Source organism: Calidris pugnax, unplaced genomic scaffold (assembly GCF_001431845.1).
Source record: "Calidris pugnax isolate Ruff unplaced genomic scaffold, ASM143184v1 scaffold103, whole genome shotgun sequence".
Taxonomy (NCBI): domain Eukaryota; kingdom Metazoa; phylum Chordata; class Aves; order Charadriiformes; family Scolopacidae; genus Calidris; species Calidris pugnax.
Window position 1 is genome coordinate 8,832,293 of NW_015090990.1, and position 27,065 is coordinate 8,859,357.

Consider the following 27,065-nt stretch of genomic DNA (forward strand, 5'->3'; position numbering starts at 1 on the left):
CTGTATTATACGCTGTTTGTAGGGACTTCTGTTCAGGTGCCTAGGTGCTCATTCCCAAAAATTCTTTCATTTAAACAATGCCTGTCCATATTTGCCTTCCTTGAAAATTTATTTCTGACAGTTAGTAAATTCTTCCTAGATCTTTTCTAAGACATAATGGATTTTGTTTTCCTGAACTCATAATTTTATATGGTAATATCTGTGCAAAAGCAATTTGCTATGGTTCAGGGAACTGGACTATTATGGACATTTGTCTTTGTAATGCAATTATAAAGCTACTAACTTGATCTTAATAACATTTGCCTATTACCACTTATTAGATGCATGAAAGGAAAACAATGCAATTTTAAACACAGAAAATGATGCTGAAATATGCTCATGTATCTCTCCTGGATTATCAGCCCCAAGGATGTAGTGGATAGGATGACAAAATTTTCTGCTTTTATTTTTGTAGGCATTTAATGAATCCTGTATCTTAGAATTAAACTATATTTCTAATGTTGTATCAAGTAAAATTAGCATGTGTTTTTATATGTTTATGTGTGTTTGTGTGCATGTATAATTGCTTTAATAAAGTGTAGTTTGTATCAGTTTAAATTTTTAATGTTCTTGCTTTTTGTGGTTTTTTGTTACTCAAGACAGTCAGTTAAGGCCCAACTTAGAAAGAGACACATGCGAGTGTTCAGCTTCAAGCCTTTGCTCAGGAACATAGCAACTCGTAAGCCTAAAATAGAACATGTAACTAAAGATCTTGATTCAGCAAGTTATTTGATTTCTAGTAGTCTAATTTTTTGTCTGCAGTAGCTCATAATTTATGTTGGAACTATTACAGAGGAGTTCCTGGCCAAGGGGGATTGATTTAGACATCTTTCCATCACATGAATGACATGTGCTTGTATAGACTCTTTTGAAGTGGACTTTACTGCATGTTTGGGACCATCTTGAATACTCTAGTCCAGGTTGTTTTGGACAATTTTCTTGAAATCTCTGATGTATGTGAAAAAAAATTTTTTTTTTTTTTAGCCTGGTACTTAATCAGCAGGCATCCATTAACAATTGAGAGATTTACTGGTGTTTTCAACAGAAAGGCCAAGAGTTGATTGAACTGTATGACTGCTTTGTGTTCAGACACCTTGTACAAAAGAGAAATACCTTATAAATACAAGAGGATATTATAATTGAAAGTTATGTATACTGAGAAAATACAACAGTCAATTTTTTTTCTGATGAAGGTAGCCTATATAGGGTAGAAATTTATATTCCAAGATTTCATTTCTGATGCTGGTTATCTTCTGATTACCTCTGACATTTTTAAAGGATCTCATCATCACAAGAGTCTTTAGATGTAGATGAACAGAGGTCAGAACTTTCTGCCAGTGTTGAAGGTGACTCTTGTGTTCTCTGCTTTGCAGACAGAAATGTCTAATTCAACTCATGGTCATAGAAAACAGCAGTCCTGCTTGCTTCTACATTGAGGCTTCCTGTGTTGTTAATCAGCATATTGATTATTTTTTTTTGTTGGCACTTAATTAATTTCCTTTTAAAGCAAATTGCTGAAGAATCCTAAGGCTGTGCTATTAGCAAATGTGACAGACTCTTAAAACATCCTGGAATATTTAATATGTGTCCTTTTGCTTTTAATTCAAAGGACGCTGTGACAATATGCACTCTGGGAATAGGAACAGCTTTTGGAGAATCTATTCTGGATAACACTCCTCGCCATGCTACCATCGTTACCAGAGAATATAGTGAGCTCCTTCGAATTGAGCAGAAGGACTTTAAGGCACTTTGGGAGGTAAATTCAGATTTACTTGCAGTTTATGAAGAGAAAAGTGATTTAACCTTTTAAGTGTTTGTAATGAAATATAAGCACATTTATACCGTAAGCAAAGTAATAATTCTTTTAAATTAGTGTGGACAAAAAAGAAAGTGTTTTTAGTTCTTTTTACTGCTTCATATTCTTCATGATTACATACTCCTGTATTTCTTTCTTGTGGGCTTCTTCTAATGAAATAACTTGGGTAAAATTTATGGTGGAATTTATTTGTATACTCAAGGTGTTGCTTTCTTAGCCTTAAACTTGCTTTTATTGCCAGCATTTATGAGGAGAGCCTGTCCTTAATATACTCTGATATTTTAAATTATTCTCCTCTACTCCTGTCTCATCACCAGCTGTAAGGGGTTTAGAATTTGCAGAGGGATCAAGTTGACTTAAAAATTAAGTTACTGATTACATATGAATTCCCTTAAAACTTTCCTTTGTGGAGAGCATACTGCTGAGATTCTTCATTTTATAATCTGTGTGCACTTTGGTATCCATGCTGAGAAGACTTCATTAACATGTTACTGTGCTAAGTCACTGAAATTCAATCAAAATGCATTTTTGTAAGCATTACACTTGATTTGAAAAGTGTTCTGGGAATTGGAGGGCATCCTGTTGGCCTGGCTGGCCTATGCTATTGCCAGTTTGTACTGCCAGCTTGTTTTCATTGGTGGCTGTACAAAGTTAGGTGTTATGTAGAGCTGTTGGATGGTGTAACAATGTCCTAAAGTTGCAGATCTAGGGACACTTACTAATTTAAGAAATAAATGTTGTTTGTAGCATTTTAGTTCACCTTCTCTTCTAAGTGCAGACAGGTGAGGATTTTTTTGCTTTCTCTTTTCCTGAGAAAGCCTTACTTTAGTATTACTTTAGGACAATTATTTGGAGTATAATATTGGTCTATCAGAAAGAAATTCAAATTCACATCTAACTACACCGACTGAGGAAATGCAACTAATACCACCTGTCTACAAATATGTTGTCTTGAGCATAGTTAATGGTGCAGCATGACCAAGGCATGAAAGGTGCGAATGAAACGTGCTTGCTATTGAATGCTGTGACAGTCAGATGTCATTCTTTGAATTGCATAGCCGTAATTTGTACCCTTTTTTTTGGCAATATCTACAGCTAAAAGAAAATGCTAGTAAAGTCTCGTAGCAAATTTGAGGAAATTCACAGTGCAATATTTGTCTGCAGTTCATGCTTTTTTCTCATCCTCATGATGGAGGAGAATAAATCCAATTGTAGGTTTCTCAAGTAACTTTTATTTTAATTAACTCTTAATTGGTATAAACAGTAATTTCTGCTATGTATATGACTTCCTGCTAAGCCTTCGGAGATTGTTGATTTCATAACAGAAATATTGGAGGAGTGGAGGTTAAGTGCCCTTCTTAAAAATTTTGAACATTGAATCATAAAGTTGTTTTAAAACCAAAATGCCAACCTCATTTGCTCTATAATCACTAATACAATGTTTTTTTCTAACAATTTTGCTGATTCTTATGAGTTTTTTGATGAACGATGTTTTTGGAAAAGGCCATGTCTGTTGAAAGTTTTGGGAGCTATCACAGATAGCTGCAGATGTCAGTCACAGACCACAGTTTAGCTTTGTGGTGCTTCTTTGCCTTCTGTGCAGTTTTATAGTGAACTTTTAATGTATTTTGGTGTGCTTTCTTTCAAGGAGGCTATCCCTGTGCTTTTAGTTGGTGGAGAATTATGCCACAAAATACAGCTTTTTTGTTTAGTCTGAGGTAGAATTAAGTTGTTAATTTTTTTCAAGTCGGTATTAAACCGCAGCTAAGGTATGAGAATGTTCAAAACAGACAGAAAATAATTTAAGAAAATTCCCATAAATATATACTAGCAATAGCAGCACTAGTGTATTATTGTTGTTATTGTTATGTGAAGAAAAGTAAATACTTCAGGGAAACCTTTTGTTGTGTTATGGACGCTGTGTTGTTCTGTCTGCCTTATCCTAAGATTCGTATATCTTTGTTGTGACAAAGGCCGTATGGGGAAGTGGTTATGGATACCGTGGCGTGTCATTCAGATAATTTTTTAATTTGTTTTTGATGAAAACCCACACAAAGTCAAGAATGGATCACAGATATTTATTATCAGTGGTAGCATGGGGAAAATGGGAAAAGGCAACATTATCAGTGTCATTACAATCCAGATTTGGTAGAACCTAAAATCTGGTGCATAAAAAAATTCAACTCTCCAGATAATGAGAATTTAATTCCAGAAAGAAGTAGTTTCTCCAGTAAAAAAAAAAAAAAAGTTGAATAATTCTGAAATAATGTAGTTAAAGAACAACCTAAATAAACTGTAGGGTTGGAATTCTTAAAAATGTTACAGCTTTTATGAATGTGGGATTTTTATGACTAACAATAGAAATGTAAAGAATACATTTTATATATGATTGAATTTTTTATTTGTTAATTTTTTTCCCCAGGAAATTTACTTTTGGGGTAATTTACTTTTTTTCCCCTCTTTGGAGGAAAAGAACAAATGAACTATCTCTCTAAGCTTCTTAAAGTTTTTTGGTGTACAGAGCATGGGAATTCCAAGACTACAATTTTAAATAGTCTTTTTATTTTTAGGTGACTATAATCTTGGAAAATGAACCAGTATAAATTGATTCAGTATCCACTTTAATTTATTGTGCAACTAATCTGAAATGATAGGACTAAGACCTATGAACTATCTTCCTTTATAGTAAAAATTTGTTAACACTGAAACCTCCTGATAATGAAGTTCATGTTTGCAACAAATGTTTTTCTACCACAAATCTATGCAGTTCTTTCAAAGACAAAAATCCATTTGTACTGCTTATGAAAATTTTGGTATAAACCCTGAAACTAGATTTTAAGAGCGAGAAAGATATAATACCTATCTATTTTAGTTATTTCTAAGTTTAGAAGACATTTTCAGAATCTCTATGATGTCATTATATAAATGTACAGATTTTTCTGAGTTCTGTTTAAATTGAAAAGTAAGTTTTCCTGTATTAGCTGTATTGCTCTAAGAAACAATTGTATTGATAGAATGCTTCACAGACCGAATGTGGCATATTAACATATTTAATGCACAATACACAGCAAAGTGAATTTGTTTCTTTGAGTACAATTTCAATTGGGTCTATACCTGAAAGAAAGAGATTGTGACTTATAAACAGACTTTTTTCTTTTTTATCACTGTTCTTCTGTCAATTTTATATATGTAGAATCCTAGAATCATTTAGGTTGGAAAAGACCTTTAATATCATTGAGTCCAACCATAAACCTAACACTGCCAAGTCCTACTAAACCATTAAATACTCTTTAAAGAAAACACAGGATATTCTTTATCAGAAATATAATAAGATGCCTTCTATAATATACAGGAGCACATACACATTCAACCTTTTTTCTGTTACCTTCATTTTTAACAGTCAGGGAATACTGGTCAAAACAAATTATACTGTCCTGATAGCAACGATTACCAATTACAATGGCCTAGTTTTTTCTTTAACGACTATGTCTCTTGAAGTAGCATCCTGTTCAGGAACATCTGTTGGACTTCTAAGCTTACTCATCCTCGGAGACTTGTTTCTATCAATGGCTGCTATAGCAGATTGGAGGTGATGAAATCTCTGTTTAGGTTCTCACACAGCTGAGCACTGGTTTCTGATGAAAAAGCTCTAGGAGGTTATGGGAATCACTGGTGATGTGCCTTTGTGTGCCCACTGTCCCTGGCTTTCATCTCTGATGAGCACTAACAAACATGAAAAAAGTTACAGTGCTCTAGACTTCCAAGTGCTCTATGGATCTGTGGGAAGAGGTACTCTGTGTGGGTAAGAACTTGCTTTTCCTCTTTAGCATCAATGAGCTAGTGTGGTGCTAGCTACCTTGCACAAAAACCTGTTTCAAAGCACAAAGGAAAACACATCCAAAAATAAACTTGAAAGCAGAAGGCTACGCACGAGGAGCTCTGGTCATGCACATCCTGTTGGGTCAGTGGCTTGCTCCACCCCTAGTAGTTGGATTCTTTTAAACAGAGTAGGAGTGAAATGAATGTATTTGAGCAGTGTTATCATTACAGAAGTTCTCTGTAGTTCATCCTCAAGCTTTGTCCTTTCATGCAGTTGCAAACTGATTCAAACCCAGACAGGAAGGGAGTGAATCTGCTGAGAGGTGACTTATTTTTAGAGGTCTTTCCTACCACAGTGAATTACTCAGCCTTCCTTGGATAAAATACAAATAACCAATTTCCTTTTGTGTGGAATAAGATTATGCTAGAAGTTACTGAACATGCCTTGAGAAACATTTGATCTTGAGTAAATGAAGAACAGCTATTACTTCGGTATGCAGTAACTTTGGAGAGAGGGTGCCTTGGCCCCTGTAAGGTCAGAATGAATATTTTAATTTTTTTAAATTCATATTCAACAGCACTTACACATCTTGTAGTTTGGTAAACAGTAGTGTAAGTTGCTTCCTGCTTTTGCCCATCTGATGATAATTCAGAAGCCCTCAGCAGACTTCACTGCTCTGAAACGATAGCTTTGGGAGAAGCAGCTTTCTTACTGTCTTTGTTTTCTGAACACTGTGAATGTTGTTTTTTAATGAGGTAGTTTAAAAACTGGTCCTCTGGCAGAACAGGAGAAATTTTCTGTATGGTTTTGGTGGGATGCTGTGTAGGAGATACATGTATGAAATGGCATAGTGACTTACATGTTGTAACACTGTTCAGTGAGATTTCTGAATAAGTCTTAAGTTCATCAGAATTGAGACTACACATCTCAGTGCATTTCTGTGTAATATCAGTTTGTCTTTTTAATGTATATCTAATCATAGCCCTTCTATCGGGGTATAATATAATCTTAGGCTTTATTTTATGTGTCAGGATTGTGGCAGTAGGAATTAGAAAGGCACTGTAAAAATACATTAATGAAAATTAAGATGTAAGGATTTTAATTTGATTTATGCATTTGGCTGTACTTTAAGCACTTTATTTATCAAAGTGTATTACTAAATCGCATGTAGGTATTTTGCAGTATAATGTAGTATGCAACATTTCAGAGAGGCAGACTTTTCCTTGCCTTTGGCTGCTCGAAAATATAGGTACATTGTTACTTGAGAATGTTCTTGCTTTGTTCTCTAGTAAACTCCTGTTTAAGGAATATTAGGAATCTCATGTAAATGTCAGTACTTTCTAGTGCACCTTTTCACCAATGAGTATTCCATACCAGAAATTTTTTCCAGTTCATTTAAGTGAGAGATTAAATTTGATCTGAGAAATGAAATACTGGGAGAGGGGAATCAAACAAAAAATCAGATTCATGTCCAGCTCCTAAACTATCAGCTTGATTTATGGTATACTACTCTGCCGTTTTTTACCCAGTATTCAGTTGCAGAAGTCTTTGCTCTGATTTACTGGTTTCCCATAGGCAAACGTAGTAGAGGTATAAAACTGTAGTTAGTAAAATACAGAATATTTAGCTTTGCAGGATGGATGATCATGTGATTTAAAATATTGAAGTGCTTACAGACACACCAAAGTCTGGAGGTCGAAGTTGAGGGGTCTGGAGAGTAAGTCTTATGAGGAGAGGCTGAGGGAGCTGAGGTTGTTTAGTCTGAAGAAGAGGAGGCTGAGGGGAGCTCTATAACTATGTGAAGGAGGGGGTGTAGAGAAGCGGGAGTGGGTCTTGTCTCCCAAGTCACAGGAGATGGGACAAGGGGAAATGGCCTCAAGTTGCGCCAGGGTAGGTTTAGATTGGATATTAGGAAAAATTTCTTCACGGAGAGGGTTATCCAGCACTGGAATAGGCTGCCCAGGGAAGTGGTTGAGGCACCATCCCTGGTGGCGTTCAAAAGACGGGTTGACATGGTCCTCAGGAATATGGTTTAGTGATTTTTATTTCTTATTTATTTTATCAGAGTTAGGTTGATGGTTGGACTAGATGATCTTTAAGGTCCCTTCCAACCTAGATGATTCTATGAAAGTATAAAAAGGTGGTCATGGAGCACTCAGCTGTCTTTACCTACTTCATGTCATATTCTCTCAAATTGACTGCTCAAATTCTACCTTGATGATTTGTCTTTCTAATGGGTTTTTACTTGAGAAATGTAAGAGTGATCAAATTGTAGTACCCTGCATTTGCCAAATAACTGGAATACTGTGTTCACCAACCTCTCAAATAGCTATCATGTCAGAATAAGGAAGAATTATTCCATGTTATCAGATACAGATTATGACACAGAAGGAAGACATGGAAGGACTCAAGTGTGGAATATGTTGCCTTATGCTGTCTGCAAATCTTGAGCTGATGACCAATTCAAATTGTGTGTGAAGAAAGAGCTAGTATGAGAGACATTGAAAAATGAAGTGATGATAGGCAAGCAGGAGATTTTTTTCCTAGAGTAACACATGGAAGGAGGAGGAATATAAAAAGTCCTCCTACCCAGCTTTAGAATATGACAGTAAACACAGAACTGGCAAGATGTGAGCAAAGCTTTGAAAATAACTAACATCCCACCTTCATACCTTCTGTGTTAATACTGATAAAGCAAGTGAGTAGCAGAGAAAGATTCAAAAATTGTTATTATACCAAGAAGTGCCAGATTGCACTCCCAGTTTTGCTGGTGTGAACTGAGCGTATTTCAAATGAACACAATACAATTGCTTTGATGCACATGGAGCTAAGTTGGAGCAGAGTCTGGCCTTTAGTGCTGCTGTTAGATTGGTTTTGACCATCCTTATAATATGCTTTTAGGGTTTTTTCCTCTTGTTTTGCTTTGTTAAACATTTCTAATTTTAATGAGTGGTACTCTGTCTGGTACATCAGATTTAAATGAGTATGGAGCAGCATTCTATCCTCAGTAGCCGGACTTGCATCAGAACAAGCCATGTTTGTCAGCATAGCAACACAGTGACTGCTGCTTTCATTCGGGAGTATTAACCACTTAATGTTTTAAAAAATAAAAAGAGATTTTGTGAACACTGTTTATGACAGTGTATCTCCTGAGGTAACCTTCCTGGCCATTGGCAGTGGAAAAACACTTCTAGGAAGTAGATTTTTCACTTCAGTAATGCAGCCTTTGTCTTGGCGTGATGTGTGTTGATGGAAGCGTACAAGTCTTTTGATAGTCTTGTTATGATGTGTTCTTCTCTAAATAATGGCGTTATGACTGAAAAGTTTATAATCAATAATTGTCCACTCTGATTCAGATAATTTGCTATGCCATTATGTGTGATATTCAGTATTTTCATTGAGGCAGAATTTCTGCAGAAGATCAAGGGATCCAATTAGTTTTAACTCTGGGAGTTTCCCTTTCTTTATTGTTATCCTTGGGTTAAGGTAACAGACACAGGTGCTTCAGTCCCCCCTTGAGCAGCTGAAAAGATTGAAAAATAACAAGCTGATTGGAAAACCCTGATCCTTCCTCATGTCTCTCTGCAACTAACTTCCCTGGTGCATGTTCTTGTATGTCATCCCTACAAGCAGGTTACACCTCAGTCTCCCTGTTTTTTCTGTATCTATTTCAATAGCAACGTTCTGTGACTGTGTCACTGATCACCATGTGGAGGTGGAATAAGGCCTTGTAGACTTGATTTCTCTTAAACTATACCAGCATGTAATTTCTCTTATGTGTAATTCTGTATCACTGTAAGTAATGCCCATCAGTTTGAAGCCCCTGTTTAATCCTATTATTGCAGATACTGTGCAAAAATATATTGTCATTCCTATTTACAGCCCTTGTAAATGTTTATATGTTTATTAGCACTTCAAAGAGTCTTAAATTATATTGCAGAAAGCTTGACTTATTTGAGCTTCCTTCTTGGATAAAAAGAACACGAAACATCCAGCAAGCATGTCAGTCTCCCTGTTAAGTAACGTCTTTATTGGTTTTCTCATATTTTAACATGGTTAGAGGTAAAGTTGAAAAATACATATTCATCCAATTTTCAAGAAAAGAAATTATTTTGGTTAATTTCTAAAATATTTAAATTACAGAAGAACATCTGACAGACTGAAATGTGTACACTTAAAGTCTGCAGATGTTTTTGAGGCTGCTATTTTTCTTTGAAGCTTTACTGCCAAACTTGCACTTTCTATAACCAGCTTTTTTATTAGCAAAGAAAGTGCTTTTCATCCTCAGCAGATTGTATTATTAAATGTGGTATCTCTATGCATGATGTGCTAAATGGCAAAAACGTATATTGCAAAACACAACTGGGAGCCTATGAATCTTATTTCAGGGAGCAAACTTCTGGTCTTTCATTAGTACATTTTTATTAGACATTTAAAAATGTCTTTCAGAAGAATCATAAGATTTGAAGCTTATGAAATAGTTTCTGGCTTTTTTCCCAAACATGTATTTAAATTATCAGATACGTGCCTCATTCTCATCTGGCACAGAGGAAAAAAAATGCATAACACAGAATTAGCGTCTTTGCAGATATGTGTGTGTATAGTCCACTATCTATCTAATATGTATTGTGTGTGTACATTAAATTCATATTTACCTTGTCAGACTTCCGTGTCAGCCCAGTGCTTTGGTTTGAACTGGATTTGTGGTTGGCAGTGTCCTTTCCTGCCCCATAATGGATACCAAAGTAATCAGCTGCAGAAGGCTTTGCTTACACTTGCTTTGCTTCTAAACTTTTGGATTTGACACAGCCTGTCTGTTGCTTAAGTCAACCATGGGGTCATATGTAGATGAGATTAATTTGGAGATTAACCCTTTCTGATCTTCTGGTCAGTGTTACCATCTCAGTCTTTGGTTTCTTTTCAGATGAGTCGGGCTTTTTCTTCCATACACAAAAGGTTCATCTATTATTACTGGTTCCTCCAGGTTCTTGAGAAAAATAGCCCTTAGAAGCTTCCTTTTAGCAATTACAGCGAGTGGGTATGGTTGTCTGTTCCTCCCAGGCATTCCTATAGAATGTGTGCTTGCATGCTGCATTTGAATGGATGCTTTCTGCTTGTACTATATAATGGGTCAGGCAAATAATGTGATACCATTTATTAGATCAATGGGTATGTTTTAATATTGACATTTTAAATTGACATTTAAAAATCCATTAGCTTAAATCTGCTGGCATTAAAAAAATTAGAGATCTTTGACAATAAGGTCTGTAGCAGTGGAAGATCTTGTTCAGATTAGCAAAAACCAAAAGCTTGTTTAGCTTATAAAATATTTCTAAAAATACTGTAAAAGTCTTCATTTTCATGTAGCAAGAGAAATTAAACCTACAAGTCCTATTTAAACCCCAGACATTATCAGTTACATGTATGGATTAATAAATGGGCTCATTAATAAATGGGACAGTACTGATAGATGTCTTTTCCTGGTCATAATCAGAGCTGTGAGGTTCAATATTTGCCCCTTCCGTTAGACTGGTTCCTCCCCTATTTTCATCCATGGTGAAACCCTACCTTATTGAAGTCAATGAGCATTGTGGAATTTCAACCCAGGTAATTACTAATTGCTTCTTTCTCTTTGTATAATATGCGGCACAAGCTGTTGGCACTAGGTTTAAATCCTATTTACCCTCCTCCCTTCTCTAACAGTTTCTGTCCACTGACATAGCTGATGGGATGTGAGAGCATGAGGCTGGATCACTCAAATGATTCTGTGGCTTAGCAGTTCAGGGGTGCTTAACAGAATGGTTAACCCAGTACTTGTACTGAGATAAATTGTATCAAAGCCTTACAAACTCCAAGCATCCCAGAGGTATGCTTAAAAATGAAGATATAAAAATCCAAGACCTGAATATGTAATACATTTCCTGTGGCAGAGAATAAGAATTACAGGGCCCCGCCTGTTATCCGTGCTGGTTATGGCCAGTCCCAGATATCAAGAAGAGAAAGAGACTTAAAAAGCCCCTAGTAATCCATGTCCTTGCTCTTGAATCAGTCCTTGTTTCAGTCTGAGCAGTGGAGCTCCAGCACTTAGTTCTCAGGGTTGCTGGCTGTTGCTCTAATTCCATTAGTTTAGTTAGCTACAAAATTCCTAGAAATCCGTTCACCCGTGATATGAAAATATCAGGCCTGAAGCATGCCCCAAGGGGCCTGCAGGCCCTCTGAAATGTTTAATTCTCAAGGGGATTTATGGAACAACCTGTTAATGGATAATTTCTTTTCTTTTGGTGAGTGGTTGCTTATGCCACAAATATTCAAGAACAGCACATAATAAGACGTAGTGGCCTTCTAAGTCATGTCCTCCTATTTTCATACTCTATAATGAAGTGGATGTTAATGGAATTTGTGTTTTCATCTAATATTTCTATTACAAGCTGTTGAAATCAGTGGTTTATCAGAACGTGTGGATTGATACCATCAGTCTGGTGTGATGCTTAAGGCTCAATTTCTTTATCCTTTATCTCATACATGATTAGATAAGACCATTAGTGTGTATTTCCTCTGAACTCTGCTTAAAATAGTTTCTCAGTAAAATCGGAAATGAAGAAGTTAAAAGAAAACTGAAACTCATAAAAGTTTAGACACTAAATATCTTCTCACTGAACTTTACTTGCGGTTTTTATTAATTACGTTGCTAAAATACTCTTGTCCTTCCAGATGCTGTACTTAGCTCTAAGCCAGGCTTGTACACCATTTGTTTGAGGGTGATAAAAAAAATAAACATTTAAAATTAAACCTTGCCATCCTGCAAGTACTTACTGGTATAGTTCAGTTTGCTTACATTTTAACCTCTGACCGTTCCCTGAGTAATTTCTTTTTAATTTTGCATTACACCTCTCTCTTGACCTTTGAAAAATATCTTTTCTGACTACCAGTGCAAGCTATTTTCTTGGAGTATTAACCACTTCATTTTCCAAAACAAGCAGACCTTATTCTGTTAATTTCCACAAAATCCTATCCAGACATTCCTGAGTACAGCTTAGTGGAAACAGGTAAAATATCATTGTTTTGTTTTAGCATAATAAAAATATGCGTTATGATACGATTTTTGTATGACCTGGTCTTTGAGAAATTGAGTCCTTCAAAGAAATCCTGCTGTTCTGAAAAGACTGAGTTATAAGGGAACTTGTTTGAGTTACTTAGGCTTTTATGCTTAATTCTCTCTGGGGATAATGCTGGATACTCTCAGTACAATTAAGGAAAGATTAAAAGCTCAGTACAGGCTTATTTTCTCTCTTCTTTCTTTCTTTCTGCCAATACCGTTCAAGCCTGTATCCTCTTTAGAAGCATGAAACATTTTTCAAAGGCCTTTTTTCTTTCTGCCATAATTTCTCAGACAGTTTTCTGGTACACGTCTCTTTCACAGATTTATGAATATGGTTTCTCTTTCTGCATTTGTCGCTTTTGTTCCTGCTAGCATTTAATGCCAATTTTGTTGATCTCTGCTTAAGAGCTCATTGGTTATTTCTCCTTGGGTTTATCTGACATTTAGATCCGATTAGATAACCAGGGATCATCAAGGAGTTAGGAAACGATTCTTGCACTGTTGAAGTTGGTGAGAGTTACACCATCACTTAGTATTTCTTAGTACACTTGCTCTGCAGAGCTAAAGGAATTAAATGTAAAAGTGTAGACAATTAATTAAGCAGATACATCTGAATACACTGATGGAATAGCAGATTTATTACTTAGAAGGTACTCATTTTACATAATGCTTTATCGAAGAAGAGCTATACTTCAATCTGAGCATGTAATAGGTGGGGCGTTTACCTGTGCTGTTGCTGTGGTCTGGTTGAAAGATAAAATGCTTTGAGATTACAACAGAAGTTCACATCAAAACTCTCATGTTTGCAGGTTGTTTCTGTCTGATGTATTTACATACATCTGCCATATGGAGTTGCCTTATAGAGGGTGTTACTTCCATCTGATCTCATATACGAAATGTACTTTGTGTCATTTTATTCCGAGACAGACGTTTCCTGTTTTAATAACAAAATGTGGATTTTTTTCTTCCATTCTTCTTTCTGAATAATTATTTGGTATGACTTCAGAAAATGATGCATGCTACCAGTCAGCCCACAAGTACTGATGCTTGAATGGATTGTTGTCAACTTTGTACTCTAAAATTATGTAGAGGTGTGAGGCACAGGAAATCCTGGAAATGCTTCAAGACCTAGGAATGGCAGGAATACAGATTGATTGTACTTGGGCATCGATACTGTTAATCCAAGTATCCTTACAGGTTGGTAGGTAAACTACCTTTCCTGGTATCCATTAACTGGACAATGTCTTTGGATAAGAATTGAGCTAATCTTTATTGAATAAAATGTAATGAAAGGCAGTGATATCCAGAAGCAGACCATGAGTTATATTTTTCCTCCTTATTTAACAAAATAATTCATACTACTGGTATTAATTTAATGCTTTTTAATGTGTGAAAAAACAGTAGACCCACAAAAAACAACCCTTGTGATGCTGTTCTGTTGCAAGTAGCATTTGCAGAGTGATGAGGACGTACTTTATATCTTCCTACTGCCCTGAGGCAGAACAATGGCAAAACTTTCCCTTATTGGTAGTATGTATATGTAAAACAATATCAAATGTCTAGAAGGAAATAGATTCTTCACTGTGATTGACTATTCTTCTTTACACCCAGCTATGGTAAAGCTGTATCATTTTTCTTCTCTCTTAGCCAACTAACATTTTGGTTGATTTTTCCTTATGAGTATACCTTTACTGCTAAAACTTACTATCCTTTATGTCAATCTACATATGCATATCTTCATTATCTGATAATGCTGTTGCCACATGTACAAATGAAAATTATTAATTTAATATGCTACAGAGCTCTATGCAGAAGGAAAAAGCAACTCCTACTTTGAAAGCTGTTAAAGTAATAATGAATGCTATCTTTATATTACATGCGTTCTTTTTAAATGAACGTTTTTGAATGGCTTGCTTTGTGTGAGTAGAATTTGCTGTAAGAGATGCCCATGTGACTGTCAGCAAAATCAGATTGCTCAGCATGATGAAAGTAAATAGAAACATATATGAAAGTTTTGATACTATAGAAAATAAGATCTCTTAAAGTTACTAGTTTAATTTTCAAACTTTAAGCAGGGGATGTGCTGCATTACTGGTCGTGAATGTGCTGCCTTCTGTACTGGGACCTTTATCTTGCCATTTCTACTGATGCAGCAGTGCTCATCTATTTACTCTAGGTATTAATCACAAGCTTGACATAAAAGAAGTGGAGGAAGATACTCTTATTTTGTTAGATACTCTGCATGGTGAGAGCAGCAGCATGGATTAAATATTTGGAATCTTAAAACAAGATGGTGGAGTTCCATTGGGTTGTGTTTACTCTTGTTAACAATATGTAGAAAGGCATGATATTCTTAAGCCAAACCTGTCCCATTACTTTAATTCCATTGCAATAATGGACTGTAGAATTTGCTGGGGGGGGGCAAAAAGCTTGACATACTGTGTCTTCTGTGTCTTGCTGTGACCAATGCCTGCTGTTTTAGAGAAGCTTGGAGAAGAGCCCTTGATGAGCTGTTTATATTTTGTAAAAATAGAGTGTAACAGCACAGCATACTGCATAGATAAAAACTTGTCATGCTTCCTCCTCATCATTCTTCAAGAGCAGGACTGTCCCTTCTTTTGGAACTAAAATGATGTCTTTATTTAATGAGATCTTTATTTGCATTTCTCCCATTCACTCTCTCCATCTCCCCTCGGGCAAGCTATTGGACTGTATTGTATGCTCTCTAAAGTTTTGTCTTTGCACATTTTAAGTGTACATGCCAAATGGCTTCTGAATGGGTGTTGCTTTTGGAGAAACATTCCACAGCCGAGTGCAGCACATGCTACTAATAAATTTATTCTGATTTCCCCTCCAAAATTTGTTTTCAGAGTTTGTTCTTTGGTTCTTGCCTGTACTGCTTTCATGCCCTTTAGATTATTTCTCTCTGTCCTCAGTATTTATATCCTTCACTATTTGCACACTGTGGTCATGTCTATGTTTTGTCATAACTTTAAGAACAGTTATGTGATTATTTTTTTAAAAATTTTCCTGAAGTGCCATCATGCTGCTTTTTGTGAGCTCTCTGGAACACAAAATTATATGACCCTGTCTTTCTTGTATATCTGGAACATACCTAATCTGGTGTTTACTATCAGTTTTACATGCCAGAATTTGATAATCGTTGAGATAACAGCATTTTGCTATTGTATTAAGAAAGACTTTTACTGTAATTTCTTCTGTACAGAACTGGAATTGATGGTAGTGGGAAGTATGCTGTATACTCCATCTGCATTCAGGATTATTACTTCCTAGACTTTGCTTACTCACTAGCTCTACATAAATGATGTCTCCATTGAATTTTTCTGAATGGATCTTTTCCTCAGCATTGCTAATTCCCTAGAGACTTATGTGTTATATTTATTTTTGTCCAGTGTTTTTATCTTCTTCTTCTCCAGTGTTTCCATAATATGTTATCAAGTTGTTTATTCTCCCTTTAAGATTATGAACAAATAAAAAAACCACAATCTGGTACCTCAGTACTTCTTTAGACACCTCCTTTTTGTGTGTTGCCGTGTTTCATTATCTTTTGTTTGCAGTCATTTAGCCAGTTGTTAGTTTGCACAACAGTGCCACAACAGTGCTTCTACCCAAGGCAGTTTCAGGTTGTTTTTTTTTTAAATTGAGCTTAATATATTTGACTTAAATATTTTACTGATATCGAAGTATATGACAGCTACCGCATTCCTTTCTTCCACTACTTGAGTGATTAAAAGAAAAAGACAAACAGCAACCCACATGTAAAGCCTCCAACTTTGGTTAAATCAGTTTTGCTGCTTTACAAATTTGTTTCTGTTAACCAGTAGTGAGGGGTTTCTGATCTATCTGTAGTAATGTTTACTGCTTCACTCTTGAATTCAAAAGTATTTCCAAGTATTTTTAGTTTTAGATTAGTTGTAAAGTACCTTAGTACATGGTACTAGATACAGCCCGGTCTGAACTTAAGTGGTTAGTGGTGATGTAAATTATGCCAGCCATGTGCATTGGATGGCAAATAGTGGAAGATTACTGCAGTTTGGGTGTTGTAAAGGTTTACAGAATCAATTGTGAAAGTTCACTCTCAAAAGAAAGAAGGAAAAGAATATTAGAAATATTAGAAAACAAGATATTGGCAGGAATATATAAGTCCAATTATTTCTCCCGCTTACTTGTCTGTTTTCATTCCTCTCCTTAGTTATTCCTAGCTGTCCCAGGACAAAATTCACCACAGCATAAACTGGTGCAACCTGCGTTCCATTATTCTTTGTCACATCTGCTAACATTCAAATTAAAGCAAAGTAAGATTTTTATTGGTACTGCCTCACAATCCCCTCTTACAGTGATTATTGTTCTGCTACATTTGCCCATCTATTAATATTTACATCATTAAATAAATAAAACCCATAAATTCTGAACGATCTCTTATCTACTGGTTACTCTGTAATATGATAAAGTATTTAATTCCACATGTTGCAAGTGGGCACTGGTGTTTTTGGAGTATCCCTTTGTGTGCATGTTGCAAGAAAGCGTGAGGAGAAGAGTGACCCCAAACTCACCTCCAGCTTTTTGCTTCATGTCACATTTTGTTCTCCAGTCAAAAATTATCTGGCTGACTGCTTGTAGCAGCTAATCAAGGTCAGGAAGATAAAGCAGAAATATCATAATTATACACTAAATTTGGAGAAGCTGCAAAATTGAAAGTATGCACAGTTGATTTCAGTGACTAGTAGAAAATATTTCCAATCCCCTTCTACACAGGATTTCTGTAAATATTAAGTGAAAGTATGCTAAACAACTTCATTCTGTTTTCAGAAAGAAGTTGCTCGTAAGTTTTATTAATGTTGTGCTCATCCCTTTGGCATGGCTGAAACAAGTAACTCTTGTTTCTGTGCCCACTCAATAAACCTGATGCCTGTTGACCTCCTGATGATTACTCATGTTTTCACAGTGGCTTTGATTTCCAAAATGCAGTAATGTTAAACAACCATAGCTCATTTTTCAATAATATTTTTGGTACCAAGTCCATCTCCTCTTTTGACTCTTGGCTTTTTTCTAGTGCATTGCCTTTGCCTTTTTGCTATACACTTATTTGAGAATACTGCCTTATACAGGTCTTACTGATTCAAATTAGAGGGTGGTGCTCGGAACCAGAAACTTATAAAAGCTTTTTTATACAGAAAAGTGAAAAAAATATGCACTAAGTATCATGAGTTTTCATAATCAAATCCAGACTTGTTAAAAACAAAGAAAAATGTGAGAAGGATCCGCTATTGAAAAGAAGCAGTGTATTCAGCATGTCTAGATTTCCTTATTCCAAACTTAGTTGCAGGTGGAGAAAGTTGTAATGTCTAATAAACAGCTCATGGCATTGATCTCTGGCTAAGAAACCTATCCCACATTTACTGTATGTAACGTTATCTCTTTACCTAGTGTTCCTGTCTACATTTGCCAAAATAATTTTTCCCAGTTCTCTTCACCGAAGTTGCGTTTTGACCTTCTCTAATGTTTTTTTCTAAGTGTGATCTGAAATGTCTCTTACAATGGCCTTTACGCTTGGGCTTTCTGAAGTTTAACAATTTTTTATGAGGCCATATCTGTCCATGGGGCAGATGCACTGTTCTCAGTTGAGGAAGCTATTTCATCTGGCTGGGTTTGAAGGCTTTAAAGCTAAGTTTAGTTCTCTTGGTTATTAAATATACATTTAATGATAGATTCAGCATGCCAACGTTTCTTTAAGGGAAAGCAGGTGATGAAATGCTTAAATTGTTATTTGCCATACAGTAAGACAGTTTATAACCGTCATCTTTCATTTTGTCTTTAGCCTGTAGTCTGTACTGATGTGGGAAGTGGAAAGGACATTTCACAACGCTGCTGCTGAAATGCAAGCAGACGTATAGGGCCATTTTGAGAAGTGAGAAATTCAACTTCATTGTAACACTGTTGTTCTAAGGAAGAACATGAAGCTGATTGTTAACTATTTAGAAGGGTAAAAAGTAGGCTTGTGCTTTCTGTCTATTCAGCTATTTCCAGTGATTCTCAGGACAGTGCTGTCTGGCAAGTGGGTTCTGTAGACCATGGCACAGCATATATATAATCTCTTCTATTTTGTTTTTAGTTGATCCTTGCTGCTTATGTAGCCCCACGTTGTGGCATGTGGAGTATGCAGGGAGTAGACTTCCCTGATATTTAGGGACCTCTGTATTTCAGATTCCATCTCAACTTTTATTTTGAAATAAAGGTCCCTGTTTTTCTTGCAGAGAGGTTTTCTTGTTTTCCCCTGCTGTTTGTCTTGCAGAGAGAGCCTTGAAATGTAAACTGGATACCTGGGGTTAAAGTGTTCCTACTGATTTATTTTCCCTAAACGTTATTGATTATTTGGTCTTCTATTCACTAAAGCCAGGTCTATACTAAAATTCTGCTGGCAGGGTTGTGGGGAAAATGTCGTAGTGTTAGGTTGGGAAAACAGGTTTTTTGTGTGGTATAGTTAGCCTAATGAAGGATTGGTATAAGGGATAGTTGTAAAAGAGCTTTTGCTGGCACAAATTATATTATTCCTAGGATAATTTGCTGTCCAAGGTTAAAATGTAGGGCAAGCTCTGAGTTGGCCTTTTGAAACTGGTAATATGTTCCCTTAATTTTCCGATGTCGTGGCAGTGCTCCATGGGAGGAATGGGCAGTCTCTGATTAGACAGACTACCAGTCAATTCCTGTGTTCTTCCCCATGGAAAGCCTAAGATGTTCCAGCTCTGCTATGCAGCTATTGTGATTTCTAGCTGTAAAAAAACAGGTCATATAAACCTGTCTCATAAAGACCATAAGTCTTTTTGCAATTTTCTTCAAGGCATTTAATTTTACCCTCTTGTTTTCTCCTTATGCGAAGTGAGAAGATAGTATATATTTGTTTCCTGAAAGCTTTTTGATGACTGTTGAATGGTTGCACAAGCTATAAACATCCAGTCGTATTACATGCAACACTTCTGTGAACTGAGACTCTACTTCTCTGAAGAGCTGCCTTTTACTATATGCTTTCTTGGCACATCAGCACGAGCAGCTAGGTGCCCTTTCTGTGATGGCACTGTGACTGTGGCTTAAAAATTCTGGGATTTTGTGGGGTTTTTTTTAATGTAGTTTTTGGTAGGTTTTAGATGTCCCCCAAACAATAATCTTACTGATCACTTGACCTCCAAAATTCTTCCTGCCTGTCTTAATCTGATATTTAACATTTTAAACAAATCAGTTACTTGCAATCAAATCAGCTACTTACTCTTTTTCCTGAGCAACACCCTATTTACAAAACACTGTTTTATTCATTTCTTTTTTTCCCCAAATTAACTATCTTCCCTTTTAGTAAGGTTTTAATGTGGTTTTGTTTTCAGTAGAGAAGTCATGTTTAATTAAAAGTTACTTGCATGTTTTCAGTTATAGATGATAATTTGTTTGACTTTACACTCTTAATTGCCTTGAGTTGTTTCCTGTAGAGGTACATATAATCCATTTGAATGTCTGAAATATTAGTGTGTTGTTCGCATAGCTTGTGTGTAATACTTAAGCAAACCACTGGGATTTAGGAAGGACAGATGTTGCTTTTTAGTAGCAGTGATATGATGGCTATTCTTCTCCCTGCTGAATAGATATGGAACTGACTTTGTTGAGAGAACTGGAAGTTATGTTATCAAACCAACATGTTTCAGTACATAACTGGGAGTTAAGTGGGCCAGCAGTAATGTTATATTCATATTTTTACTTGACATAAGTCAGTGCAGATTGATGTTGATTCTTGCTTCATGGCCTCATGTAGTGTAGCAGAGAAAGTATGTATTAACACATCCCAGTTGGTGTATGTCAGAATGCCATCACAGACCAAGCTGTTGTAGTTTTTAGCTGCTGGAGATGAGACGGTAGGAGGTTTAAATTTTATTGCAGCCGTGTGTTAAAACCACAGTTTGTTTGGTCTACTAAAATAAATTCTGTGGTAAGTCCCTGAGTGGAACGTGGTATATATGGTTCTGCTCGCCCACGTTTAGAAGAGATGAACTCAAACTGGGATAGGTGCAGAGGAGGACTGCCATGGTAAGGAAGACAGAGTGACTCTTATATATAAGACTAAAAGAGCATGTCTTGGTTAATCTGTTGTTGTGAAAGCTGATGGGAATATGATTGCTCTCTGTAAATAAGTAAGACCACTGTTCAGGGGAAATAAACTGTTAAAGGACAGTGCTGCTCAGGAGCAGGTGGGTGCTAATGCCGCCTGAGTGTACATTAGAAGTTTCTTTCTACCCATCAGAGCAATGAGGTTCCAAAACAACTTCTAATGATAGTCTGAGGGTAAAAAAACCCAGCATGTTTAAAATGGAGTTGAATTATTGTTTTCAGAGTAATTTTCTGTGTGTACCTGCAATAGCTGCTCCAATGCTGATTCTACACTAGATTTCATGATTTTGGCTAACATACCTTTTTCCCAGTACAGCAAAGACCCAAATGAAACCATGAAGTCGAAATTTTGTTTCAGTTCTTAGCGAAAAAGTGTCCTTATAACTGCCTTTAGAATTGACAGCACTTCTTGCTTTTGTTTGCAATGTCCACGTCACACTCCTTTTTGCTGGTGGAAGTCTGTCGGGAAGGTCAGCATCATTCTGTCCCCTCTCTGATGTAGTGAATCTTGAATTCTTTCCTGGTATTGTAGCACTTTTCTCTGAAGAAGGGGTGTGGGTTGGAGCACTGCTGGCGGAGTAGAGCTGTTTCTTTAGGACACCGTCCTGAGGCATGAGAGTTGGGAATTTGAATCTCATTACCCAGAGAAGGCAACTGAAGGTAGAATTGGTGTGCTTTAGGTGAATCTGGTCTTGAGGAGATTTCAAAGCCAGATGGAGATGCAGCACCCTGGCACCGTCTTTCTTGAAATACAGACCTTCAGTTCTTTGAATGTGTGGTGGTGGGCACATATCATCCAGAGACACTTCTCAAATTCAAAATCATAAGATGCTTACTCAGGAGTTGCAAGGAGCTGCATGAGGGCTGGGAGGGCCTGAGGTTGAAGGTACATCAGCCTGGTGTTTCTGTTTAGCCAGCTGCTGGCAGCTCAGCATTGGGGATGCCTTGAAACTCTTTTTTCAGGTACCTTTCCTCAGGAGATTCTCACTCTGGCTTTTGGATGCCCTTCTGCATCCACCTATTTCATTCCTTAACACATGCAAAGAGGAGGGAAGCTGGGGAAGTTTGATGAAGTCATGTGTGCAGTCCTGCACCTAGATCTAAAACTGTCCATTAACAATTCTGTGCTAATGAGCATGCTTAGGTCTTTGTAACATTTTGTCCCTGAGGTTACTGTGCTCCTGTGGCAGGTGTAAAAATAAGTATATGTAAAATCCAGAAAGCACTTTGAAATGGATGTTACCACATTTTGCCACAGTAGACTTTCACATTAGAGCAAAAATAGCCCTCTTTGTTTTAGGGTTTATTATAAAGTAACGAGTTAATTCTATTTCCTTCTTTCTTTCCTGGTTTCCTGTTTAAGGTTAGACACTCCGTGTAATGTTTATCTAAAATGAATGCTGATAATAAACAGAGAATAGGTCTTTATGATGAGCTGATTTTTTTCTGCTATTCAAATATTACTAAAGTTTAAGCAGCACATATTTCTTGTTTAATATTCAGGTATGGCATTTGTTTCTTAAAAACAGAGAGGAATACTTATCTTCTGTGATCAGAAAGAGTAGCAGCTAGGAACAGCAGTGATGTGAGTCATTTTGACAGTGAGCAAACTTGTCAGAATGTTCACATTTTCAAGACTAGATGGTCTAAGACATCCATTTTTCCCTAAATATTTTTCAAAGTCCTAATGAAAATTTAAACAGCTGTGTCTCATGATGTCTTGAATTGAAAAGATCATAAATTAACAATTGCAATTTACTGCTAAAATACTACTTGTTTACTGGAAAGTCAAAATAGTAACAACCAGGTTCAGTCAGGTTCTTTGTAATACTTTTACTAGCTGTATCTGACAATCCTGTAGTGTAAAATATGTCAGTCCTAAGGAGATAAGAGAGAATTCATAATGAACGCATACACTGTAAGGCATTGATACAATTTTTAATCAAATGAGTTTATATGTTAAGTACCTTTAACATATAAGGTACTTGCTTTTTTTTCATAAGTCCTGTTTGCATTAATTAATTTCACACTGTCCATTTCTTTGGGATAAACTAGAATTTTGCTGTGTACTTAAAATACCTTTGTGTTACAAAGTGAAAATCCCATGTTTTTGGCTGAAATGTTGGTGTATTACAGCTGTCTCTTGCCTAGGGCCATCTGCATAGGAGAATATTCCTTTAACAGAATAATCACAAAAAGACTATAGCAGACTTACTGGAACCATTCTTCTGTATCTCTGACTACTGTCCTTGCCAAAGATTAAAAAAAGAAGCTCAGTGGATAAAAACATGGTATTTATGTGAGACTACCTGCTTTGCAATGGTTTCAGAAAGAAAAAAAAAAAAAAAATTGTGCTACATTCACTGGCTCTTTAATTCGGATTGCCAATGATAATGCAGAGTCTACCGCTAAAGAAAGGTAGGATGCAGAAGCAGAAACATTAGTGCTAATCTGCTGCAGAAGGACTAGATAAATCAGCACAGCTCTCATACATCACTAAGAGAGAAGCTGATTGCAACTTGACCATGTGCCTAAGTGGTCACATCAGCAACAAGAACGGAGCATGGATAAAAAAACTAAAATGTACCCTTAGGGCTACTTGCTGTGCAGGACCTATAATAACACATCAATGTAAGTTTAAGATTTCTGTATTATTTTGTTCCCTCTGTTGTAATTATTGTTGTTTACAAGATTGTATTTTTATTTTGCATAGATTTAGGGGAAATATAATGGAGCGAAGTATAATACTAAGCAGATAATAGTTTGATACTGTTTATGTCTGTGAATAATAATGGGCTTTATTACTGTGTGTCTCAACATAGTTCTTTCTTTGAAGATGTTTTAATATTTAATCCTAAGAGTCATATCTCAGAAATTGAGTAAGGTTTTGGGTGAGATGATAGAGAGATCTCTCTTCATTTCTGTCATCTTATATTTCAAAATGATTTGAAAGACAGAATGCCACAAATACATATGTATCTATTCTACTGTGAGAATTTTTTATTCTTTCTGTTAAGAAAAATGCTCGTAGAGTGATTTCTGTGGACCTTTTTATTCCTGAATTAAGTACAAATGGTTATTTTCCTACAATTTTAAAAATTTGTGCAATGCTTTAATTTAATGTCACTTAAGCATCTACAAAAAGGGAAGGCAGGGATAAGATGGAAACTGAATAAGCATTGATTGCTAGTCTGAAAATTAAATTTTAAAAGTTTTTGCAGTAAATCTGATTTTAGTTCATTTTTACTAAATTAGATAATCATATTTAAATTGAGGCTACTATACAGAAAACAAATGTGTGAAACTATTCTGGATAGCCCACATTTCCTGCTGTATCAGACTATAAAGATGTTGTTGATTGTAGCTACCCAGGAATACCCTAATTGTAGAATTCAGAACAGCATGTTTAAATAATGCATGGGAAAATAAAAAGGAAAGGTGGAATTTTACTGTTCAGATGTTAAGGTGATGCTTTGTTCAAAGAGAAAAAATGTATAGTAAAAGCTATTGATGTGGAATCTCAGGCTCTCTGTCATGGATTTAGGGAAAGAGGCAGGGAAACCTAAGACAGGTCTTGCTGTGCAGTCTGAAATTTGGAAGCAGTTCTAAAAAAAGAAATCAATAATGCTTTATTTATTAACTTGTTTTTAGGGAAAGATTGGGGCATTAAGCGAACAAATTTATGAAATATGAAAAAGGAGGAGTGAAGGATGCTTCAGTGACAGGAACTTGATAAAGTATGTCTAAAGATACAAAATGACATCCATTTGTTTTATGTTGTTGTAGCTATGACCAGATATAATAACAGGAGGCTTAGAAACAGAAGTAGCCTGTGTGTGTTTAGTCTACAAGTGGTTTATTTTTGTGGCAATTGAAAAATGTATGGCCATTTTCAGGTCTTGAGACAGATATTTTGTGTAGGTCTGAACTGAAACAAAAGTTATTAGTAGTTGCAACTTCACTACAAGAGTAGTAGATGGGAATGGAAAAAGGGGAAGGTGCTCATTCTTCCCAGCAGAGTAAATAACCAACCTGGCCAACTGGCAGATAAAATGCGGACCAAGTGCAGTTTATTTTTGTACAAATACACATATGCATGATCACGCAGGCTCTCAGTTGTACTCGGCCCCTGAAGCTGAGGTCCCGTTGGGAAACCATAGCTTTAACAGTCTGACTTACAAAATAATAAACACAAAAAAGAGAGAGAGAAAAGCTGTATGGCAACAGGAAGCAAAGAGGATTGGTGATTTCTTTGACCTTGTTACTTCTGTTCTAATGCACCCAATGTGGTATTAAGTTGTATACTCCATGACAAAGATTCCCCCCTTTTTTTTTTGTGTGTGAAATATTCTCCTTTCACATGTGACACAACAATATAATCAGTCTGGCTCTTAGTGGAGTTGGGCTTCCGTTGGTAAAATCAAGGCATAGTTCCTTCTTGTGATCTGTGTTCATTGGAACAGCAGGAGGTTATTCTGGTTTACAAAGATAATGGGACAAGTAAGTAGTTTTCCTTTTCTTGTAACTGGACACAATTTATAAAGATTCCTGCCAAAGTTATTTAGATAGTTATATGTGCTATGACTGCTAAGGTAGTCTGCAGTTTTGTTCATATTGTGATCTTAAAAAAACCATTTGTTTCTGTGAAGTTCCACAGTGCAGTCACACTTAAATTAGATGCTAAATTAACTGCATTGCATATGGCAAAACTGGACTTAAGTTACCGCTTCTTTCAAGTTTCCTTTTTAGTTCAAGTGACAAAAGTCTATTGAGTACCTTTTCTAGGCTGAATTTGGTTTTGGATGAAGTTTTCATTGGTCAAAAGAAGGCGCATCCTCTTCCTCTAGCATGAAATTCTGAGTTTATCTGTTTATTATGATGCGTGTTTCACTGTAGGCTCTTTCATTAGGCTCCAACCTGGTCTTCATTTCCACCTTCTGTTTCAGTCAAGAAATTTATGCTAATTACAGTTTCTTGTACTTTAGAGAAAAGTGTGCTAATGGACACTAATCCCTGCACTTCCAGAGCTGCAGGGGGCTCACTGATGTCAATTTCAGTATATTGAATTTGCTTATACCTACGATATTCAGGCAAACAACATACAAAATATTCTTGCTCCCATTGAGTTTAATGGAAAAGCTCCTATTAACCAAGGTTACCAAGGTAGGGCCTGAAACCTTAAAGCAGCGCGAGCCCTGTGGTGTTATCTCACACAAATGAAAGGCTGTCTTGAGAAAAATACCTGAGTATAATGATAGGGGTTCAAACTGGTTTGATTAAATAGCTTTTCTTCTAGCTTTCTGTATACAAAACTGTACAAATTCCACTTGAAGTTTAAAGTCTGGCCTCTGCTATCTCTGTGTTGGTCTGGTTTGCAAAAGCAAACTGTATTGCCCCCAGAAGAGGCCCTTCAAGTTCTGTGAACACCAAAGGAGAGAGTGTACTGCTGTATTGCTGCACTGAATCTGTTGTGCTCCCATCCTGAAGCTGGCCAGGGCAAGGGGTGACACGGCTTTCCTTCTTCCTGCTCCTCCTTGGCCTTTCTGGGCTCTCATTGCTTCAGATGAAAGGAGACGCCATTTTGCAACTACCCCAAGAGACCTAAGAACTGTAGATCTTTGAAGTATGCGAGGAAAGCTCCCACCTTGCTTTATGCACACAGGCCTAAGAGCTCATTGATTTTTTCCACAAGTCCAATAATCACTAATTCATCCACTGAAATGTGTCTGGAATACTCCATAGCACAACCAACTTCCGGAATAAAATGTTAACTCACGAGCTACAGTGTATAAAGTAGCCACAGATCAACTCACTTCCAAAGCATCAGTTACCACCTGAAGTACACTCAGAAAATTGTGATAAACAGCTTTGCCCTCGGTCAGCGTTGCACGTGCTGTGAAGGGAATACACATGGTAACTGTCTCAACAAAATGAACTCTCATCCAAGTATCATTTTCTTCTAGGAAAACAGTGAATCTCTAGAAGGGGCAAGAGAATTTTACATGTAAATTGACTGTAAAAGAAATAGTACCAGTTACAGCTTAGAAGAAATACAAACAATTTATACCTTGATTGGGTCCTTTAACAAAATCTTGGAACCTGTGTTGAAAACCATGTAATAG

The 27,065-nt window shown here is 36.4% G+C and overlaps 1 protein-coding gene across 2 annotated transcripts in view; it reads left to right on the forward strand.

Moving 5' to 3' along the window:
- The window catches only part of RAPGEF4 (Rap guanine nucleotide exchange factor 4), a 143,352-nt gene that overhangs the window by 8,238 nt on the left and 108,049 nt on the right, over window positions 1–27,065 (forward strand). The window contains exon 3 of one of the 2 annotated variants that reach the window (XM_014954656.1): window positions 1,649–1,795. The gene's annotated coding sequence lies outside the window, so the exon portion shown is untranslated. Of the gene's footprint in view, window positions 1–1,648; window positions 1,796–23,379; window positions 23,575–27,065 lie in introns of those variants that run through there. The other variant, XM_014954655.1, reaches the window with a different exon arrangement.